At 40.9% G+C, this 22774-nt stretch overlaps 1 protein-coding gene and 1 pseudogene across 2 annotated transcripts in view; both read right to left on the bottom strand.

Annotated features, from left to right (window-relative positions):
* LOC146961145 (NACHT, LRR and PYD domains-containing protein 3-like) overlaps positions 1-22774 on the bottom strand; it is a 36098-nt gene that overhangs the window by 4114 nt on the left and 9210 nt on the right. The gene's annotated exons all lie outside the window — the stretch shown is intronic.
* LOC146961146 (neoverrucotoxin subunit alpha pseudogene) overlaps positions 1-22774 on the bottom strand; it is a 105563-nt pseudogene that overhangs the window by 82213 nt on the left and 576 nt on the right. The window contains exon 2 of the transcript XR_015035204.1: positions 15574-15620. The product of XR_015035204.1 is annotated as a neoverrucotoxin subunit alpha pseudogene (transcript). The remainder of the gene's footprint in view (positions 1-15573; positions 15621-22774) is intronic.

The following is a 22774-nucleotide window of genomic DNA, read 5'->3' as shown; positions in this document are numbered from 1 at the left end:
AGTTCGTTTTGACTGACATGACATAATGATAATGTAATAAAACAGAAGATAATTGCACTATGAGAACAATGATTCATGTCCAAAAGCATTTGCAATTTGGGTAGCACTACATAATACGGCCCGCGACTTACAGCGTACCTACCGCTCTCTTGCCGCGTAGGTTGCCGCTTATTTCACACAAGTACTGAGTAACTGCAGCTCACTTTCCCCCCTGTTTCCCCCGTGCATTTACAGTGTAACTAGGCTGCGTCTTAGCGCGTAACTTACATCCTGCTTCACACCAACTTCCACAGAAGTACAGGGTAACTCTCGCTGTTTTACAGTTTAACTAGGCTGCGTCTTGGCACGTAACTCCTGTCCTACTTTACACCAAATTACACAGTAACTCTCGCTCACTCCGCCACTAATTACCCCGCATTTTACAGTATAACTAGGCTGTGTCTTAGAGCGTAACTCCCGTACAATTACGTCCTACTTTCCCCGGACTTACAGTGTAACTCCTGCCAGGTACATTAGAAATTAAATAGTCTACTGTACAATATGAGCACAGTTGCAATCCATGTTTTCCAAAAGTGTCAGCAGCGACATTTCACCTCTATTTCAGAGATTTATTATTCATTATTTAATTGTATGGTTTGGAATAGGTGAGAAATGGGTATAGAGTGTGGACATTTTCCAATACAGTAACAGGCTGGCTGGTAGCAAACTTACCTCTCTAAAATGCACATCTATGAAAGTCTAGTTCTGTCATCCAAGGGCAAAACACAAACTATACAGTAATACATCCACAATAATGAGTCATTCGGAGAGTTAGAAAATGTTTTTATTATTTATTAACCAGAAAACACATGACACATCCACATCCATGATCATTCATAAACTTTAAGTACAGTAAGTACCCTACTGTAAGTGAGCACTGTTACCCCTCCTTAGTCTGCACCTACACAGTAGCTGTCATGCACCTACACACTACTTGTCTTAGAGTTACCCAGTAAGTAGAGGGTAACGGGCTGTATTATAAAGTAATGGCTGTTACTCCCTCCTTAGTCTGCACCTATACAGTAGCTGTCATGCACCTACACACTACTTGTCTTAGAGTTACCCAGTAAGTAGAGGGTAACTATGGAGGACTGACAGTGCCACAATGAAATATATAAATACACCATTAAATAATTACTTAAATGTGTAATTAATTAATTAAATGTAGAATTAATTAATTAAATGTAGAATTAAATACATAAATAATTTATTAAATGTGTCATTAATTAATTTAAATTGGTATTAAATACATAAATAATTTATTAAATGTGTCATTAATTCATTAAATACCAATTCATTTCATTTAAAACATATATTTAATTATTTCACTATTTAATTAATTATTTCATGGTACTGTGTTGCAGGAAAGTGCCACAATGAAATAAATAAATACACCATTAAATAATTATTTAAATGTGTCATTAATTAATTAAATGTAGAATTAAATACGTAAATAATTTATTAAATGTGTCATTAATTCATTAAATACCAATTCATTTCATGTAAAACATATATTTAATTATTTCACTATTTAATTAATTATTTCATGGTCCTGTGGTGGTTGCAGTGCACCATGAAATGTCAATCTGTCAAACTCACCCATCAAAGTCAGTGGGCGGGGCTAACGCTGATCTAGCCTAATCCATTGCTTTGGTCTGAAGTAGCCTGGAGTAACCCAGCCCCCCTGTAATCCTCTCAGCAGGCACGCCGATTTTTCCCAGTGGCCACCCGTGGTACTGCAACAAAAAATCCCATGAGGCCCAAAAAGGATTTTTCCCATAGACCGCAATAGTAAAAGAGAAGCCTGTAAAACTGTTCACAGGACACCTCCAGCTGTAACCTCCGTTAATTACTAATCTTTGTATTCTATATTTTTAAGTCATGGACTTTTTATCCGTCAAAATGTTTTCTAACGGCCAGAAAAGCCACAGAAAAGTCTCATTTCTGGCCGTGACGTCACGGCTGTGTCCGTGCACCAGCAGTGCGCGGTCGTGTGTGTCTCTGGACCGAGGATGCCTGAAACTAATGAGACTCTGTCCGGTGCTAAAATCACTCAGAAAAGTGGAAAACACGGCTCAAAGGTGAGTTTTTGTTTGGTCACATCAACTTTATGATATTTAATGTCTGTTATACAACAGTTAGTTCCGACCGGTCCCAACCGAGCAATTTGATTGGACAACGAGACGTGCTGATATACAGTATAACAGCACTAGGACTTTTCACAGACATAATCACTCCGCTGTTCAGCTGGACAGGAGCTAAGTCAGAGCTACGCTCCCTATACAGGAGCTGCTCCATCTCTCTGCTGCTGCTGCTGCTGCTGCTGCTGCTGCTGCTGCTGCTACAGTTATAAACGGACCTGAACATTAAAACCTGGACCTGACCTGGTCCGTCTAATTGGCGATAAATCTCTACTAAACCCGGCTGGGGAAAAAATCGCCGCGGGGGCAACTACGTTTTGACGGTGATGTGTTTTGATATTAGCATTAGCTGTTGTTAGCCACGTAGCTCAGCTACTAAGCTTCAACTGTGTTTATATTGATTACATAGATGATAAACAAATGTAATACGGTATCGATAACGTCTCTGTGTCTTCACGCTGGTCCTGTTGCTGCGGTGCTAATCAGACACGGGCTCAGAACCAGAACCAGCACTGGAAGCAGCTCAGTGGAGAAGCTTGTAGCTAGTAGCAAGCTAGTATGAAATGTTTATGTGTTGCCTGGCAACAGCCTTGTCTCCCTTCCAGGTGCTGAACTATTTCTGTTGGCGGAGCCAAATAAATGATTGAATAAACAAACAAATCATAATCTCTTGTAGTTTATTACTGTTCTAAAATGCGCTCGTAGCACTGTTGTATAAAAGCAATATCACACTCGAGGTCGTGCTGTTGTACTGTATATCAGCACGGTGTGATTATCTGCGGCACTCGGCCTGCGGCCTCGTGCCTACGACCGAATCACAGCCGTGCTGATATACAGTACCAGCACTCCCTCTCGTGTGATATTGCTTAATTATTAGTCTCTTGTCAACTCGTATTCTTAAACGTAACGTTTTAATTGATGAGATCGCCTCGTAATGACTGCTTTTACTGACGTGAAACCGGACTGTTTTACATTACTGCTCCTGTAAAACTCATATTTTTCAGTAATTTTAGCTGGATAAGTCATTTATGCTGCCTGTATGTGTCTGTGTGTGTGTGTGTGTGTGTGTGTGTCAACAGTGTCTCATCGCGGCTGATGTTCTACACCTGTTGCTCCGTTCACAACGTCCACGTTAATTTATTTTACGGCTTAATTAATGCCATGGTGGTAAAATGTAAACCGAGACATCTCCTCCATGGTCGGTGTGTCCTGATGGTGCAGCTGCTCCCCGTCTTCCACCGGGGCCGGAGGAAGAACCATGGACGTCCTCCTCCTCCTCCTCCTCCTCATCCTCCAATCTCCTCCTCACCGTCGTCAGTGTGTGTTTGTTCAGTGTCAGTATGCTAAATGATCACATAAACTCATAATCATATTATTAAATTGTTCGGAAAAAAAACAAACATGCTTGTGACTTTTTTCTGCTTCTACCAAATCCAACATCAACTGTGTCTGGGGCATCGTGTTTAATTAAAATGTCTGGTTCTGTAACAGCTGTATTTAGTGGACACTGATATTCTGCGTGTTGTGGAAATATTGTATGGTTAAACTGTTGAATTACAAAGAGTCTGTATTCGAAACCGCATACTATACTGCTAGTACGTACTGATTTGGCCAAAATGTAGTATGTAGTATGCAGTATGCGAACAAAAGCAAAATCTGCAGTATGCGAAAAGTTCCCGGATGTCGTACTGATTCGGAAAATATCTCCAGTATGCATCTGACCAGTCTACATCGCCTACTGTATCCCACAATGCAACGCTCCCCTGACGTCTAACCGTAACCAAAGACGGTAGTGTAGCCGTGTACCGTAACTATAGTTTAATAAAATAAAACTTCATGCAGACTGATCGGTTCATTGTAAAATATTTATTTATTTTTTGTAAATGTGGTTTATCTGGAATCGATATGCCTTGACTTGATGTGCAGGGTAACCAATCAGGTATTAGGAAGGTACTGACTTTGATGGGTGAGTTTGACAGATTGACATTTCATGGTGCACTGCAACCACCACAGGACCATGAAATAATTAATTAAATAGTGAAATAATTAAATATATGTTTTACATGAAATGAATTGGTATTTAATGAATTAATGACACATTTAATAAATTATTTATGTATTTAATTCTACATTTAATTAATTAATGACACATTTAAATAATTATTTAATGGTGTATTTATTTATTTCATTGTGGCACTTTCCTGCAACACAGTACCATGAAATAATTAATTAAATAGTGAAATAATTAAATATATGTTTTAAATGAAATGAATTGGTATTTAATGAATTAATGACACATTTAATAAATTATTTATGTATTTAATACCAATTTAAATTAATTAATGACACATTTAATAAATTATTTATGTATTTAATTCTACATTTAATTAATTAATTCTACATTTAATTAATTAATTACACATTTAAGTAATTATTTAATGGTGTATTTATATATTTCATTGTGGCACTGTCAGTCCTCCATAGGTAACGGGCTGTATTATAAAGTAATGGCTGTTACTCCCTCCTTAGTCTGCACCTATACAGTAGCTGTCATGCACCTACACACTACTTGTCTTAGAGTTACCCAGTAAGTAGAGGGTAACAGGCTGTATTATAAAGTAATGGCTGTTACTCCCTCCTTAGGCTGCACCTATACAGTAGCTGTCATGCACCTACACTGTACTTGTCTTAGAGTTACCCAGTAAGTAGAGGGTAACGGGCTGTATTATAAAGTATTCTTTGTTATTCCCTCCTTAGAGTGCAAATACACTGTAATTGTCCTGCAACTACAATGCAGTTGTCCCGGAGTTACCCAGTACCTACAAAGTAGCGGGCTGTATTATAAAGTATTCTTTGTTATTCCCTCCTTAGTGTGCAAATACACTGTAATTGTCCTGCAACTACACTGTAGTTGTCCTGGAGTTACCCAGTACCTTCTACTACAGCTGTAACTACTGTCTAAGTAGAACCAGTAAGTTAGAACACAGTTTGTTTCACGAGATAACATCATCTGAAAGTACAGTAATACAAAGACAAAACTAACTGAAGTGTCCCTGACATCATAAAATAACAGATTTCTACTGGCTTTTGTTATTTACATTAAAGTTCAGTTTTGTTCCTTCTGTTATAAACTGTTTCATTTAGTTTTGATCCATCTGTCTGGTCCTTCTAGGTCTAAAATAGTCAGTCAAGTCAGTTTCATTTGACAAAATGTACTTTCTAAGTTAGAAGAGTCAAGTTGAAATGATCGTTGTGATACTACTATCACACCGGAGTGTGACACTCAGTAATGGAGAATGGATGGGCTCCTCCATAAAAGGTGATCTTGATCTTGATCCAGCTCCTTGGGTCAAGGCAGAGATCAGGGTCATGGGTGGCGTGCCATCTCCCTCGTCAGGTACCATTTTCATGGCATCTCAAAAACCTCACCTGTGTAGAAACATAATTATATATTGTATCATCAACTTCATCACATAAATGCATCACTGTAAAACAAAGTGAGAAAATTAATAACTTTGAACGGTACAGTTTTTCTCATCATGGAATACTTAATCCCGGTTTTACCTTTCACATCATAAATCATTAGCCTTTTAAACCATAACTTGTGATTTTTAAGCATATTAATCAATTACAAATTATACATATTTTTTTCTTTAACTATTGAGTAAATATTTTAACCATTTAAAAATCTTCAATTTTACAAAATCAATGCTATGACCATACTGTTTCACAACTGTAGGCTGCACCAGTACATTATTGTTACTCTTGACTGTATTCATCATACCAGTCATTACCAACAGTAACGTTAGCTAATGGAGCTAATGTGTACAGTACTAACACAAATACAGTTCCCGGTTAGCGTGGTGCAGGGGAAAACACACACTATTATCTTTAGCACAAGCTAACATTGCTAGCTGCGTTAGCATAGCTACTTAACTCACCAAGAGGTTGATAACGCGGTCAAACTGCCGTCGCACAGGTCCTGGGTTCATCCGTCTCGTCTCCCGGGGTGTTTGCTCTGTGTTTATAACATATCACATCGTAGACATTGCATAATTTCCCTCATTTCTCCACTTCGTCTCCTCCTGTCGTCCCTGCGGCGGTGTCAACAAGCTCCGTCCTCGCTGTGAGGTGGGACTTTCTACCTTCTCAACAGGCAACCAATGACCAGTGAGCTGCTTCTGGTCTGACCAATGACAGATTGTCAAATCTGAGAGACTGTGGTAGTCAAATAGGATGAAATAAGTTGTCAATCACAGTCACTCACCTTTGACCATCTGTCATTGGTCAGACCAGAAGCTGCTCACTTGCCATTGGTTGCCTGTTGAGAAGGTAGAAAGTCCCACCTCACAGCGAGGACGGAGCTTGTTGACACCGCCGCAGGGACGACAGGAGGAGACGAAGTGGAGAAATGAGGGAAATTACGCAATGTCTACGATGTGATATGTTGATTTAAACACAGAGCAAACACCCCGGGAGACGAGAGGGATGAACCGAGGACCTGTGCGACGGCAGTTTGACCGCGTTATCAACCTCTTGGTGAGTTAAGTAGCTATGCTAACGCAGCTAGCAATGTTAGCTTGTGCTAAAGATAATAGTGTGTGTTTTCCCCTGAACCACGCTAACCGGGAACTGTATTTGTGTTAGTACTGTCCACATTAGCTCCATTAGCTAACGTTACTGTTGGTCATGAATGGTATGATGAATACAGTCAAGAGTAACAATAATGTACTGGTGCAGCCTACAGTTGTGAAACAGTATGGTCATAGCATTGATTTTGTAAAATTGAAGATTTTTAAATGGTTAAAATATTTACTCAATAGTTAAAGAAAAAAATATGTATAATTTGTAATTGATTAATATGCTTAAAAATCACAAGTTATGGTTTAAAAGGCTAATGATTTATGATGTGAAAGGTAAAACCGGGATTAAGTATTCCATGATGAGAAAAACTGTACCGTTCAAAGTTATTAATTTTCTCACTTTGTTTTACAGTGATGCATTTATGTGATGAAGTTGATGATACAATATATAATTATGTTTCTACACAGGTGAGGTTTTTGAGATGCCATGAAAATGGTACCTGACGAGGGAGATGGCACGCCACCCATGACCCTGATCTCTGCCTTGACCCAAGGAGCTGGATCAAGATCAAGATCACCTTTTATGGAGGAGCCCATCCATTCTCCATTACTGAGTGTCACACTCCGGTGTGATAGTAGTATCACAACGATCATTTCAACTTGACTCTTCTAACTTAGAAAGTACATTTTGTCAAATGAAACTGACTTGACTGACTATTTTAGACCTAGAAGGACCAGACAGATGGATCAAAACTAAATGAAACAGTTTATAACAGAAGGAACAAAACTGAACTTTAATGTAAATAACAAAAGCCAGTAGAAATCTGTTATTTTATGATGTCAGGGACACTTCAGTTAGTTTTGTCTTTGTATTACTGTACTTTCAGATGATGTTATCTCGTGAAACAAACTGTGTTCTAACTTACTGGTTCTACTTAGACAGTAGTTACAGCTGTAGTAGAAGGTACTGGGTAACTCCAGGACAACTACAGTGTAGTTGCAGGACAATTACAGTGTATTTGCACACTAAGGAGGGAATAACAAAGAATACTTTATAATACAGCCCGCTACTTTGTAGGTACTGGGTAACTCCGGGACAACTGCATTGTAGTTGCAGGACAATTACAGTGTATTTGCACTCTAAGGAGGGAATAACAAAGAATACTTTATAATACAGCCCGTTACCCTCTACTTACTGGGTAACTCTAAGACAAGTACAGTGTAGGTGCATGACAGCTACTGTATAGGTGCAGCCTAAGGAGGGAGTAACAGCCATTACTTTATAATACAGCCTGTTACCCTCTACTTACTGGGTAACTCTAAGACAAGTAGTGTGTAGGTGCATGACAGCTACTGTATAGGTGCAGACTAAGGAGGGAGTAACAGCCATTACTTTATAATACAGCCCGTTACCCTCTACTTACTGGGTAACTCTAAGACAAGTAGTGTGTAGGTGCATGACAGCTACTGTATAGGTGCAGCGTAAGGAGGGAGTAACAGCCATTACTTTATAATACAGCCCGTTACCCTCTACTTACTGGGTAACTCTAAGACAAGTAGTGTGTAGGTGCATGACAGCTACTGTGTAGGTGCAGCGTAAGGAGGGAGTAACAGCCATTACTTTATAATACAGCCCGTTACCCTCTACTTACTGGGTAACTCTAAGACAAGTAGTGTGTAGGTGCATGACAGCTACTGTATAGGCGCAGCGTAAGGAGGGAGTAACAGCCATTACTTTATAATACAGCCCGTTACCCTCTACTTACTGGGTAACTCTAAGACAAGTAGTGTGTAGGTGCATGACAGCTACTGTATAGGCGCAGCGTAAGGAGGGAGTAACAGCCATTACTTTATAATACAGCCCGTTACCCTCTACTTACTGGGTAACTCTAAGACAAGTAGTGTGTAGGTGCATGACAGCTACTGTATAGGTGCAGACTAAGAAGGGAGTAACAGCCATTACTTTATAATACAGCCCGTTACCCTCTACTTACTGGGTAACTCTAAGACAAGTAGTGTGTAGGTGCATGACAGCTACTGTGTAGGTGCAGACTAAGGAGGGGTAACAGTGCTCACTTACAGTAGGGTACTTACTGTACTTAAAGTTTATGAATGATCATGGATGTGGATGTGTCATGTGTTTTCTGGTTAATAAATAATAAAAACATTTTCTAACTCTCCGAATGACTCATTATTGTGGATGTATTACTGTATAGTTTGTGTTTTGCCCTTGGATGACAGAACTAGACTTTCATAGATGTGCATTTTAGAGAGGTAAGTTTGCTACCAGCCAGCCTGTTACTGTATTGGAAAATGTCCACACTCTATACCCATTTCTCACCTATTCCAAACCATACAATTAAATAATGAATAATAAATCTCTGAAATAGAGGTGAAATGTCGCTGCTGACACTTTTGGAAAGCATGGATTGCAACTGTGCTCATATTGTACAGTAGACTATTTAATTTCTAATGTACCTGGCAGGAGTTACACTGTAAGTCCGGGGAAAGTAGGACGTAATTGTACGGGAGTTACGCTCTAAGACACAGCCTAGTTATACTGTAAAATGCGGGGTAATTAGTGGCGGAGTGAGCGAGAGTTACTGTGTAATTTGGTGTAAAGTAGGACAGGAGTTACGTGCCAAGACGCAGCCTAGTTAAACTGTAAAACAGCGAGAGTTACCCTGTACTTCTGTGGAAGTTGGTGTGAAGCAGGATGTAAGTTACGCGCTAAGATGCAGCCTAGTTACACTGTAAATGCACGGGGGAAACAGGGGGGAAAGTGAGCTGCAGTTACTCAGTACTTGTGTGAAATAAGCGGCAACCTACGCGGCAAGAGAGCGGTAGGTACGCTGTAAGTCGCGGGCCGTATTATGTAGTGCTACCGCAATTTGTTCAGAGGAAGGATAAATTGCTAGGCTACTATGATGGTGCACAAATGACTAAATGTTGTGGAGGTTGAACTAATAGTTATGAGAGTCTTCATTCTGATCCGAGAAACGCATGTTAGTCCCGATTCTTTGTATTGGAAGCCCAAGAACAAACCAGAGAAGTCTTTCGTACAAAAGTAGTAACGTTTACTCAGGTCACAGAGAGAAGCATCAGCTTCAGTCTCTAAACACTTCACAGTCAAAGTGTAGAGACATTAAAGGAGAATTCCGGTCATTTTTGACCCTTAAATCGTTGTCCTGATGGTCAACCAGGGTTGGGGTGAGCAAAAAAACGTGACTAAAATTGATGCAGGCAAACCAGAGTTACACCATGGCTACCCGGCACTAGGGATAGCGACAACGCTAACTTATGGGGGCAATTCTTTCAACCACAACAAACATTCAGAAAACAATCAGATATCTCTGGTACATGACTGGAATCCTTACGAGACACAACTGAAATCATATAGTGTAGAGTATAAACAGTAAACTTTGTTTTTTTAACAGTATAAACAGTATAAACTTTGTGTTTTTGCATGTAGTCACTCACCTCAGATAGCCGAACTCTGAAACATCCTGGAAAGACATTACTATCCCATCACAGAGCGCCTTCTCTCCTCGCCACAGAAACTAACACTTTCTCCTTGTTGTGATGATTTCTTTACTAAAATAAACGGTCAGAGATATTATGGACATTACCACTGCACTGCTCGACTGTAACAAGAAAAATACTTTTCTGAGAAGTCATGTGACACAACTGTGAACAGAGTGGACGTGACTTTGATGCTCAATTTAACTCAAGTGCAAAATGCAGCATGTCTCTGTCTGTCTGTCGATTCTTTCGTTCCATAGTCACTGTATAATAATAATGGTTTACATTTATATAGCACTTTTCTGATTTTATGTGATTAATTTTTTTTTAAATTCAAGGTAATATATTTCCTTCTGTTTTACGCTGTGTTTACATTTACCACGTTTACATGATGTTTTTAAAGCGGAATTAATTAATTCCGCTTTAAATAGTTCGGAATTAAAATATTTTCCTTCGAGTTTACATGGACATAATAATTCCGAATTAGGGTTTACATGGAAAACACGTTAAATCGCCTTTATTTAATTCCGCTCAACGTCTGGAGGTCGGGAAGCGTTCTGATTGGACAGAGGGTACACGTGTTTACGTATTTACGTCTACCGGAAGAAAACAAACTCCATTCTCAGTGTGTGAAGTGAACAGAGCTGCAGCCGCGAGCCGCTCCGCTGCTCCTAAACTTAACAACAACTTAGCAGCAGAAAGTTTCTCCTCTTAACTGCCAGGATGGCCTTCCCTTCCCTGAGTGTGTGAGCCTGGCCGCACCCGCCGCCGCTACTGCTACGGCGGGGAAGGCGAAGCTCCTTGGCGGCTCCTTGGCGGCGGCCAAGCACCGGGGTCTGTGAAGCGGGTTCATGAAGCCTGGTTGTCCCGACATGATTCACTCACAACACTGCGGCTGTAACATTATGTTGTGTGTGTTGTAACCTACTTTTCACGGTTAAATTATCACCGCGACACACACATAGAGCGGCGAGTTAATACGCATGCGTAGAACGACCGGAATTAATTTTAAAAAGAATAAACGTTTACATGATAGAGGAATTAATTAATTCCGCTTTAAAATAGGAATAAACCACCCACTTAATTCGGAATTAAGTTTAAATCCAAATTATATTTTCACTCGGAATTAAGTGTTTACATGATCTTTTTAAAGCGGAATTAACTTTAATTAAGAATTAAATGATTTTAATTCGGAATTAACCCTCTCATGTAAACGGGGCAATTGTGTAATAAAGTGGTTTCCTGTTTTTCTGTGTGGCTGCTCTCTGTCTTTGTGGTGATGTTTAGTTTCACTTTACATTTTGAACAGTTCCACGTTTTACTTCTTGATCACTGCAACACAACACACACACAACAATCAGCCACTGCCACTCAGCTCATCACAGGTTAAACTATTCACCTAAAAGCTGCTGGTACCACCAGAACCACTGGTTTGTTTCATGACACTGATGCAGGGAAAGTGAACAGATGGTAAGTCCACTTCACTGACTGTCACAAAAATACCTTGTAAGAAGGGGAGCTGCAGTGGCTCCCCCTAGTGGACAAATTCAGAGTCAGAGGAAGGATCACCAGGGGCCGGTTGCACCAACTGGTCTTAAAGGAATAGTTCACCAAAAAATGAAATTCAGTCATTAGTGACTCCCCCTCATGCTGATGAATACTCCAGAGTAGTTTTTTATTCCTCAAAGTGCATCTGGAGACCCGGGAGGCCGGTTCATCGTCCAACGAAAACTTTGTATGAGAGTTGTTAAGAGACATTCTTTTATTTAGTGTACTCAGTGGTTATGATACACAGAACAGACTGCGTAATAATGTGAGTCGTAAGTGTAAAGGCCAGAAGCTCATGCTGTGTCATCACATTTTGTTTAAGCCACGCCCAGTGTGTTGTTTTTCTGTACTGGGGAAGCTGGAAGTTAATTCCGCCATGACACAAGAAATACAGTATGTTAGTGTACGTGCTAGTCTCAAATAAACATGCTTAAAGAAGCTAAAGAATATCTCTGCCTCCGTCGGCTTATTCTCCGAGTTCAGCGCGAGAGGTCCCTTGAGGTTATACTGCCACCTATGGGTGACCGTCTGCTACCACATATCACTACACAAACTGTTTCTATAGGAGGAGGAGGAGGAGGAGGAGGAGGAGGTTTGTGCTCTCCCACTGTGTGTTTACCTGCTGGTGAATGTGAAAGGACGTCAGGACAGTTCACACAGACGAGGTGGACCAACATGGACCACCATGCTCTCTGCACACACTCCTCCTCCTCCTCCTCTGTGGACGTCAAACAACCCAGAATATTTCCTCCTTTGTCCGCAGCAGCTCAGCAGGTCTCAGACTGACACATCAGAAATGTTCCTTTTCCTTTTTGCAGCAGCAGCTTCGCTCATTAAACCACTAACGGCTTTATTACTGTAATAAAACATGTTATTGATTAAAACATCTGTATACGAGTTATATATCAGCATTCATACTGGAATCCAACAAACTACATATTGATTAGTGTTTCTGTTCCATGTTTATATTGTTTATCCATGTAACTGAAGAACGTTAATGTTCTTATGAAGCTGCAGTGGATTTATCGTCTTCAAGGTCGTTCCAGTGTCACATTAAACAGACAGGAACTGTGTCAGTCACAAATAATAAACTTTACAGTTGGTCATAGTGAGGTCACAACAGGTAGATCTATAACTCCGCCCCCTTTTCTGTCTGCAGAGGAAACACAGAGAACAAAGACCAGACTCTTCAGACCTCAGCTTGTTTTATTATTATCATATTATCATATTACAGCTGTACTGAGTCAGAGGTTTATTGTTGTGCAGATTCTCAATGTTGATTTGTGTCATGATTGTTATGTTTTATTTTTTACATAAAGTATAAATGATATCAGTCTTATTGTTGGTGCTGATAGTTTGAGATGAAGTGTAATTTGACTCATTTTTGTCATATTTTAGCATCTCGTGTAGATTTAATAAAAATAAAAAAGAGAGTTTAAACCTGAGACAGAATACATCTGGTCAAAGGATCACATAATAATAAGTATTGTTAATATTGTTATTGTTAATACGTTTAAAGGAACATTGGTCATGAAGCTGTTCAGTCTTTTATGATGAATTTAATTACAATTTACAAACAATAAACATTTTATTCAGTTTAACCTGTAAAAGCTGAATACTCTTTATACTTAATGAGATCAGACTGATGCACCAACACTTTCATCTGAATCATCCCTTGATTTATTCTATTAAAGGCCCCATGGCATGAAAAATGTGATTTTGGTTATTTTTTCATGCTTGGGGAGGTCTCTGGGCCACGTATATACTGTCCCATGCATCAAACTGGTCATAAACGGAGAAGCACACACCGCCCATTTGTAGGAACTGTCTCTTTAAGACGAGCAGATAGCACTTCCTCCTTTCTGTGATGTCACACACAAGGTAACTCCGCCCACCGTGACCAGTTGTTATTTTTCAATTTCTATGAATGCAGCTTAGGTTTCAGTTACTTGCCTGTGATTGGCCCGACCACATGCCACTCTAAAACAGTCAGCCAATCAGAGGAGAGGTTCTCATTCTCTCTTCTGATTGGCCAAATGACCTGTGCCTGTTAGAACTCCAGAAAGAGGCAACAGAAAGGGGCAATATAGACGATATTAAGCAGATCACAGGTACTCAAAACCAATGATACATCTTGTTAGGGATATCAGCAGGTAAATAAACCCAGAGAAAAGTGCACAGCATGGGGCCTTTAATTGATTTGGATCCTCTTCCTCAGGGTCATTTCACCATAACACTGAACAACAATTAAAAAATATAAAGATAAAAAATAGAAATCTTGAATCGAAGCACTGGGAATCAAACCTGTTCATTTCTATTACTGTAACATCACAGTTTATCTTATTGATCCAAAGAAAAAGTCACGTTTAGTTTTAATATTCTTAACATTAATTAATCTGATGATTTAATGTTTCATTAACTCTCCTCCTCTGTGTATTTACACCTGAACTCTCCTCACCTGAAGCCTCGAGCTGTGTCTTGTTTCACCTGCACCACACTGACACCTGCAGGTGAGCTGCTACCACTGCAGCCACACGAACCACACACACACACACACGTGCTGTTTAGTTCATATCAACAAAACAGGGAATACATGAACACATTTATGAAATAATAACAGTGAAATCAGCAGAGGAACTGTTGAATGTGAATATTTTGACATCAGCAGTGAGCAGTTTTTGAAAACAGAGAGTAAAGTTCATACATCCTTTGCTTTAGCTATCTTAATCTGTGTATGTTTTAAATATAATCTGTGTTGTTTTATAGTTTTCCTCCATTGGTTTGGCTCATTTATTTATCAAAAAACATGGACAAACATCCAAACCACTTGGCAACTGTTGACAAGAGAATAGTATTTCTCATTAATTTCATTACATTGCAAATCTCTTAGTATATATTTGCAAATGATTAAGTAAAGGTTTCCAGAGTTACAAAAAACATGAATGTGTTTTTAACATGATTCTGAACAGATTAAAATAGAAAGCAAAGTGAAAGCTCGTCCACCACCAACATTTAAAGCACAGGACTGAAGCTGCTGTCACTTCCAGAGACTCTCCATCCTACACATCAACCAGAGACACTGAGGAACCAGGGCTGATCCAGAACCCAGGATACAGAGGTTGAGTGAAGGTGGTGTTGACGGTGTGGAGGTGGATCAGTGAGTCAGAGGAGACTCTGTAGAAGGACAGAGAGCCAGCAGGACAGTCCACATACACTGCTGCTCTGTTAGAGACAGAGGAGGAGGAGGAGGAGATGGTGATGGATGTTTCTCTGTTGTTGTGCCAGGCAGAATAACGACCATCATGACAGTACAGACTCCAGGACTGATCATTTGCTCCAAACTCACAGTCTCTACTGTCTCCTTTCCTTCTGATTCCTCTGTAACTCACTGATATATCAACGTATCCTCTCCTCTCCACCTCCCAGTAGCAGCGACCACTCAGACCAGTTGAACACAGCAGCTGAGACCATTTATCAAATCTGTCTGGATGATCAGGATATGACTGATCCTCTCCAACCCATGTCACCTTCCTGTTGTTGTCAGACAGTTTGAGGCGTCTGTGCATTGTGTTCATGTCCACTTCCAGTTTACAGGCGTCTGATGGAGAGAACAAGACACAACACAGCTGCAGTTCATCATCTGATGGTTCATTGATTGATTATTGAATCAACATTGTATTTAAAGACAAACTGACAGAGAGCTGCTGTCTGATCATTAGTCACATTAAATCCACACTTACACCTCCTGACATCAGGTTTTAACCTGTGCTCTCCACCATGGTCCAGCCTGGAGGAAGAAACACAGTCAGAGTGATTTTATATCTAAACTACTGTTCAACATGAAGCAGTTTGTCAGAAGAAGAAGAAGAGTCACCACTGATCTTCTCTGTGTTTTCATTGATGTTCCTCAACAGAAGGGGAAATGTAGGTCACTACAAGTCGTCCCTTATGAAGTGAATTTACATCTAAACCAGTGAAGTGTTGACTGACTGTTCACAGATCAGTTTAACAGCAGATTCTATGTGTTTACTGTCATTTACAGAGCTGTGAAAAAGGATTTGCTCTGCTCCTGATTTCTTACTTTTTTGCATATTTGTCGCACTTCAATGTTTAAGATCATCAGACAAGTTTTAACGTTAGACAAAGATAACCCAAAATAAAAATAAGTGAGTTCTGACTTTTTTCTCAGAATTCTCCAGAGACCGAGCTCCAGCCCAGTCTCCCTGCTCCTCTCACCCACACATGAGTGTAGTTTATCCAAATGACCCCTGTTTGGAACTTTTTTATTATTACATCACATGCTCCTAAATTGTGCAGCTTAGGCTAACAATAACATGTTATAAGTCATAATAAGACCACAAAGAAAGAAAATGGAAATAACATTCAATATTTGTGATCTTTGAACAGTGTTATATTAAAATATACTATTAATATTATAATGTTATGTTACATGATTATCCTATACTAATATTTATATTATTAATACAATAACATTCAAAAAAGAGGAATGAATTAATATTGAAATATCTTGTCAAATTGTCGTTTTTTAAAAGTTTATTGAATTTACAATTGATGTTCAGTCATCATCAATGGGTTTCTATAGGGGTGTCTCAGCTCTACACATATGGGGTATGGTTGAGAGGGGACCATGGTAAAAATGCACCTCATGTTTATGACCTGATTGTGGAAAAAATAAACAAATAATAAATGATAGAGTTCTGTATTTCTAGTCCCTTGTTTTGTACTTTGTTATTTTCTGTTGAACTGGATTTCTTGTTTACCCCCTGTCCGAGACTTAGGGGCCTTTCACACCAAGCGCGGTATGCGCTGCGCCCACCGCGAGGTACTACGCAGACAGGCGCAGAGCAGGGCGGCAGCGCTCACACATGGCGCGAGTTGCTCAGCGACCGAACAAACAAGACAGGATTTGGGGGGGTATGTTCGCCAAGAGCTACAAAATGAGCGCTTCCAGGTGAACTTTAGCATCAGGCTGAGCAGGGAGCAGTTTAACAGCCTGTTAGAGAGAGTTGGTCTGATCCTCAGGAGGATGACAACTCACTTCATGCATCCGTCACTTTAACTGAACGTCTGGCCGTTTGTTTTCACTCTGCAAGCGGCTGATTTTGTTTCAGACTCCACTACATCCTCTCCTATTGGACGCGCTGAGATGTCGTCATAGCGTGCTGCGCCCAGGTTAAACATTTTTTAATTTGTAGTTGGGTCATTTACAGAAGTTCCGTGACCGTGGAGAGCGAAGGTTCGTTTCTCACTGGATTTGTTATCTATGAAGGTTAAATAGAAAATTTAGCTAGGGTGCCCCGCCCAAAAATGTGGGGACATTTTTTGAGAGCCCTAAATCCAAAATGGCTACCGTCCGCCAAGCTGGAAATGATCTTTTCAATGGTTTGGCCCACAGTGCTGCATAATACATGGTTTCTATGACTATTTGGGTCAAGATGTTCATAAATGATGTAGATTTATTGATTTGATCTATTTTTGACCTTCAAATTCAAGATTAGGGATGGGACTTTTTGTTGACAAATCGACAAAAAATCGACACATGCTCCCCTCGACAAAAAAAATGCAGTGTCGAAATGTTGAGGGGGCGGGGCTTGTGGGATTTCCATGTGTAAATTGCATTTTGTCTTTCAATATTTCGTATTCAAATTAACAGCAGAAAGTGCCACTTTTCCCCTAATGAAATAAAACATTTTAAATGAAACAAATCCACTTTTTCTAAATGGGATAGCTACTTGACCCTCATTCTGCTTCACATGTGACGGGAGCGTGCGTGCATGCTGACAGGCCACAGAGTCAAGAGATCAGCTGTCCGGGCTCCCTGCAGTCTAGGTGATGGTGCGCTGTTGATGACGAGTCCGGGTCCGCAAAAAGGGCAAAACCATCGGCAAAACAGGTGGATGCAATGGTTGCATTCTCCATAGAGGACGCGGACATGCACGGAAGAAAAAAAAAAGAAAAAGAAACCCAATGCGCGCCGCCTAGTCCGCTCGTGCCGACAGCGGCGTTAATAAACCACAACAAAAGCACGTGTAGCCCCCGCCCGCATATCTGCTGCTGCTAAAAAAAAAAAAAAAAGGGCCGACAAATCGACAATAAGTCGACACATGGGCCTCGATAATCGACAATCCAAATCCTGTGTCGTTCCCATCCGTATTCAAGATGGCCGCCAATTTTTGGCCCTTTAAATGGCTATTTTTCTAAATAGTCATAGAGCCTCAATATTAGGCTCAAATGAAAGCTCTGCTCATACTGAGTTCCGTTAAGGACAGTAGAATTACAAGTAGACCACACAAAAGTCATCTCAAAGGTCAAAAAGATCAAGGTTTGTGGTGAGAAACAAACTTTGCTGATGTTCCTTTCCATTAGTTACCTGAACTGTGTTGGTCAGTGGTCCCATCAATTCATTATGAACCAGGAAATCATTTTACACTTCTCAATAGCATAAAATATCTCTAAAGTTGTCTTCTGCAGTGATTCAACAAAGCGTACCTTACTCTTTAACAAACATAAAACCCCGGTCTATAACTCCTTGCCATAGGTGGTTTTGCAGATGGGGGGACAGGAAGTGTTTTGCCGACAGGATAACATTTGGAAAAAAGTTTTGCGCTGCTACGGCTGTACAAACCAGTCAAACCGGGAAAAACAAAATAATAACAACATTGAGGGAGAAAGAAGTTATTATCTCCATTATGTGACTGAAACATGGCATGTAATTCCCACCAGCCGCGTGGTGTTCACAGCTCGGGGCCGTGCACCGCCTGACGGCGGAGGAAGAGGTGTCATAAGACGACCGAGGCAGATGCAACTTTTCAATGATGCGCCACAAATCTGAGACGCCCCGTCTGCCTCGGCCGTCTTACTGACCCACCGTCCGTCCGATCCTCCACCCTTCCTGATCGGCTCCGAGCTGCAAACACCCCACAGATGAAAGCGGGGCGGTTGGTTTTTGCCCCAGTCCAGTCTCAACACTCTGCTGGCCTTTTTTTTCACTTTTCCTCAGTGTGTATGGATCACATCCGATATCTTTTTCTATTTTTAGACAACACCTGCTACTTGCAGACTTACCCAACATTTTTAAGTACTCGCTTTCCATTCATTTCCAATCACCGTTCTCCACTTCCTGCCCCCCATCTGAACTTCACGCATCATCGGAATCATGTGACTGCACACCACCTATTGGTGCACATAAAATATTACCTGGTTGTGGATTATCATTGAGCTGTCATGATTACATGCAAAGCAATTAGCTAGCGGTGATGTTACACAAGCATGACATATTATGGATTTGCACTGTCAACAAAATCGGTCACTTACTAACTTACATCATTTAATTGCAATATATAGTATGGCATGAGCATACACTTACACTGTCGTTACATATTGCAGCCCTAATTTCAGACCCACCAATTAAATCCTGAACACAGAGATGTTGAAACAGCCTCTGAGGCCTCGCTCCACAATGACATTATGAATGGCAAAAAGGCTTTTTACATGTTCACCCACTCTTAAAGTTTCCACACGCTAATGTCATTGGAAAATTCCTAGCTGAGGCACTTTGAGGAATTGGGGCTGACTGATTTGGGAATCACTGCAGAAGGCAACTTTAGAGATATTTTATGCTATTGAGAAGTGTAAAATGATTTCCTGGTTCATAATGAATTGATGGGACCACTGACCAACACAGTTCAGGTAACTAATGGAAAAGAACATCAGCAAAGTTTGTTTCTCACCGCAAACCTTGATCTTTTTTACCTTTGAGATGACTTCTGTGTGGCCTACTTGTAATTCTACTGTCCTTAACTCATTGAGTGCCAACCACGTAATTTCTCGTTTTTCGTTCCCATGCGTTGAGTGCCAAAAACAAGATTTTTCGTTTTTTGCTTTTTTTTTAAATTATGAAAATAGACACTTTAATACACATTATATGTAAATTTGGGGACTCTACGACAAGGAGAACTGAAATAGATGACGATCAAAGTCACATGACAGCTCATGATCTGGAAGTTTTTATCATAACTCGGCTTCTGCAAACGGAGTTCTGCATGTGGATGCAGCAGCTGCTCCGCTCTCACCCGCGACGCCCCAGCTGCTCGGAGCAGAAACAGGAAGTTCTCAGCCGACAGTCCCGCGCGGTCTTCATCTGGAGCAACACCGTGTCCTCCCCAAAGTCCCCCCCGCGGTAAAATCTGATGGTCTCTGGGCCAAAGCAGACCGCCGTCACCGACCCGCTGCTGTGGCCAACTGACCCTCACATTCCGTGGCGAGAGGCTGTGACACGGCACGGCACGTCTGTGTTATTGTTGTTTAGTGGCGCCCCCGCCCCCGATGGTGGTTTTGTGAATAGAACAACCATTATTGTATATATTTATCTTATACGAGCCCTTTGATCCAGAAATGCGAGTGTCAGAAGAGCGACAGGCACAAACAGAGCACCTTTCATAAAAGACGCTCTATCTCCTTTTCTAGAAAAAAAGGAGGGATTTTGGTGAAACCCAGCCATGTTTAGCTTGACTTTTCTCAGGAACGGAGGCACGTAGAAACAAACGGTTTGTGGTCATTTGAAGCATAAAGTTAAACCTTTCAATTGAGCTACAGTATGTGTTGGTGGCAATAATATAGAATACACTATGGCTCTACATAAAAAGTCAAAAATGGTCTAAATTGCCGGTACACTTGACTAAAACTTTGGAAAGGAGCGTGGCACTCAATGAGTTAACTGAACTCAGTATGAGCAGAGCTTCCATTTGAGCCTAATATTGAGGCTCTATGATGATTTAGAAAAATTGCCATTTAAAGGGCCAAAAATTGGCGGCCATCTTGAATTTGAAGGCAGCACTGTGGGCCAAACCATTGAAAAGATCATTTCCAGCTTGGTGGACGGTAGCCATTTTGGATTTAGGGCTCTCAAAAAATGTCCCCACATTTTTCTATTTAACCTTCATAGATAACAAATCCAGTGAGAAACGAACCTTCGCTCTCCACGGTCACGGAACTTCTGTAAATGACCCAACTATTGGGCGCAGCGCGCCGCCGCAGTATGCGCCCACCTTGCGTGCCGCTCAGCTCGGCGCAGAGCCATTCGCCTGTGCGCCGCGGTAGCACATACACAATGAATGGGTTTGCTGCCGCCTTCCGCCGCCTGCCGCGTTCGGTGTGAAAGGCCCTTTAGGCTCGTTGACTCTTGTTGCTACTTTGTTTCCGTTGTACTTTGATTTCCTTGTATTAACCTTTTTCTAAATATATACCTTTGCCAATTGAGTCTGCATTTGGATCCTCCTATTTAAAACGTAACACATTTAAATATTTAAATGTGACAAATAAACGGTTCCAGGGTGCCATTCCGAAGGGCCGCCACTCCGAACGTTTACTTTAATTTGTCGGAATGCCGACCCTTAATTATTTATGGGAAAAGGGTGCCATTACGAACCTGAAAGAAAGGGTGCCATTCCGAACCTGAAAAAATCTTGAATGGTTTACGGCACGGAATAAGTGAGCCTAATTGCGGTGGTAACGTAGTGGTGAGAGCATCTGCTTTTGACGCGGTGGATCAGGGTTCGACTCCCGGGGGAGATACATATTAACTGCGATTTTATTGGCCTCTACCTAACCTTTTTACTAAACTTAACCAACTCCTTTCTACATTGCCTAAACCTAACCAAAGCACAGAGCAAGGACATTTATTTTCAGCAGGAGTGCCGCGGCTGCATCAGACCATGGATGTAATGCATCAGACTCGCACCTGGGTGAAACTTTGGAGGGGGAGGGGCCGGTCGGGCGCTGTCCCCGCGGCGCGTCGTGTCAAGCCGGGCAGGAAGTCAAACCACGAGAGAATCCGGTCAATTTTCAGAATAAAACACATTCGGAACGGCGGCCCCTCGGGAAGTTCGAAATGACGGACCTTCGGGAATTTTCGGTCTGGCAGACCGTCGGAATGGCGGTCCTTCGGAATGGCGGTCGCCCCCCCAAATAAACGGAGGCCTTATGCTGCAGACTGTAAAGTCCCTGATAAATCAAAATCAAATGATTTGACTTGAGATTCTGTAATGTTAAAAACTTTAAAATTATAAAGTTGAGGTTCACGGAGAATGAATGTTCCTGTGTGTCATTTCTGTCAAAGTATTTTTCTTTAAATGTTGTTGAATTAATCTGTGTCTGATCTTTGTTTGTATTTAAAATGTGTAACAATGAAGAAAATATATAAAAAGGTGCCTGAGGTGAAAATAGACTTAAAACCAAAGTAGTGAACAAATTCAAACATTGACCTGATGATGGCGCTAGATGGAAAGTCAGAGGACAGGGATGACAGGGATAACTGGGGGGTATGCCCCCCTGCATAAACGTGGTGACGTTGGAGAGCAAAGTTGTAAGGCTGGACACATGAAGAACTTTGTGCTTAAGTACTTTAAAATATGCAAGGGGCTCTGATGCAAACATCTTAATTACTTTGTTATTAACTCGCTGCAAAAGCCAGAACAGCTGATCAGAACTAGGTCAATCAACTCTGAGCAGGTGGAGTGCAGATAACAGATTCAGCAGCAGGAAGTAAAAACCAGAGCCACTTACTTCACTCCAAATGAAGGTGAGATTTTAATGAGTATGAAAACATAAAAAATAAAAATCTAAGACAGCAGCTGCAGTGAAACAGCGTAAGATGGGAAAAGAGCGTGTGAATAAGTAATGCAATGACCTTGGTCACATTACAACAGTTTCTGATGATGGAGGCTGTCTCACCTGACTGTAAGTAATGAGTGTAATGGTTTTCAGTGTCCTACAGGACATCATTACTACATAATTCATCACAGGAGGAGGATGAAGCATATCTGTTTCTATGGAGACTGAGGGGCCTGCAGAGGTTTACTGTACATCTTCAATATTATGTATTTCTGTTCCCTCTGCCCTACATGAAAACCTGCACAGTCT

The sequence above is a fragment of the Trachurus japonicus genome, chromosome 24 (assembly GCF_045865225.1).
Source record: "Trachurus japonicus isolate A0001 chromosome 24, Traja_1.0".
Lineage (NCBI taxonomy): Eukaryota > Metazoa > Chordata > Actinopteri > Carangiformes > Carangidae > Trachurus > Trachurus japonicus.
Note: the sequence above shows the minus strand (reverse complement) of the source record. Positions and strands in the feature narration are given on the sequence as shown.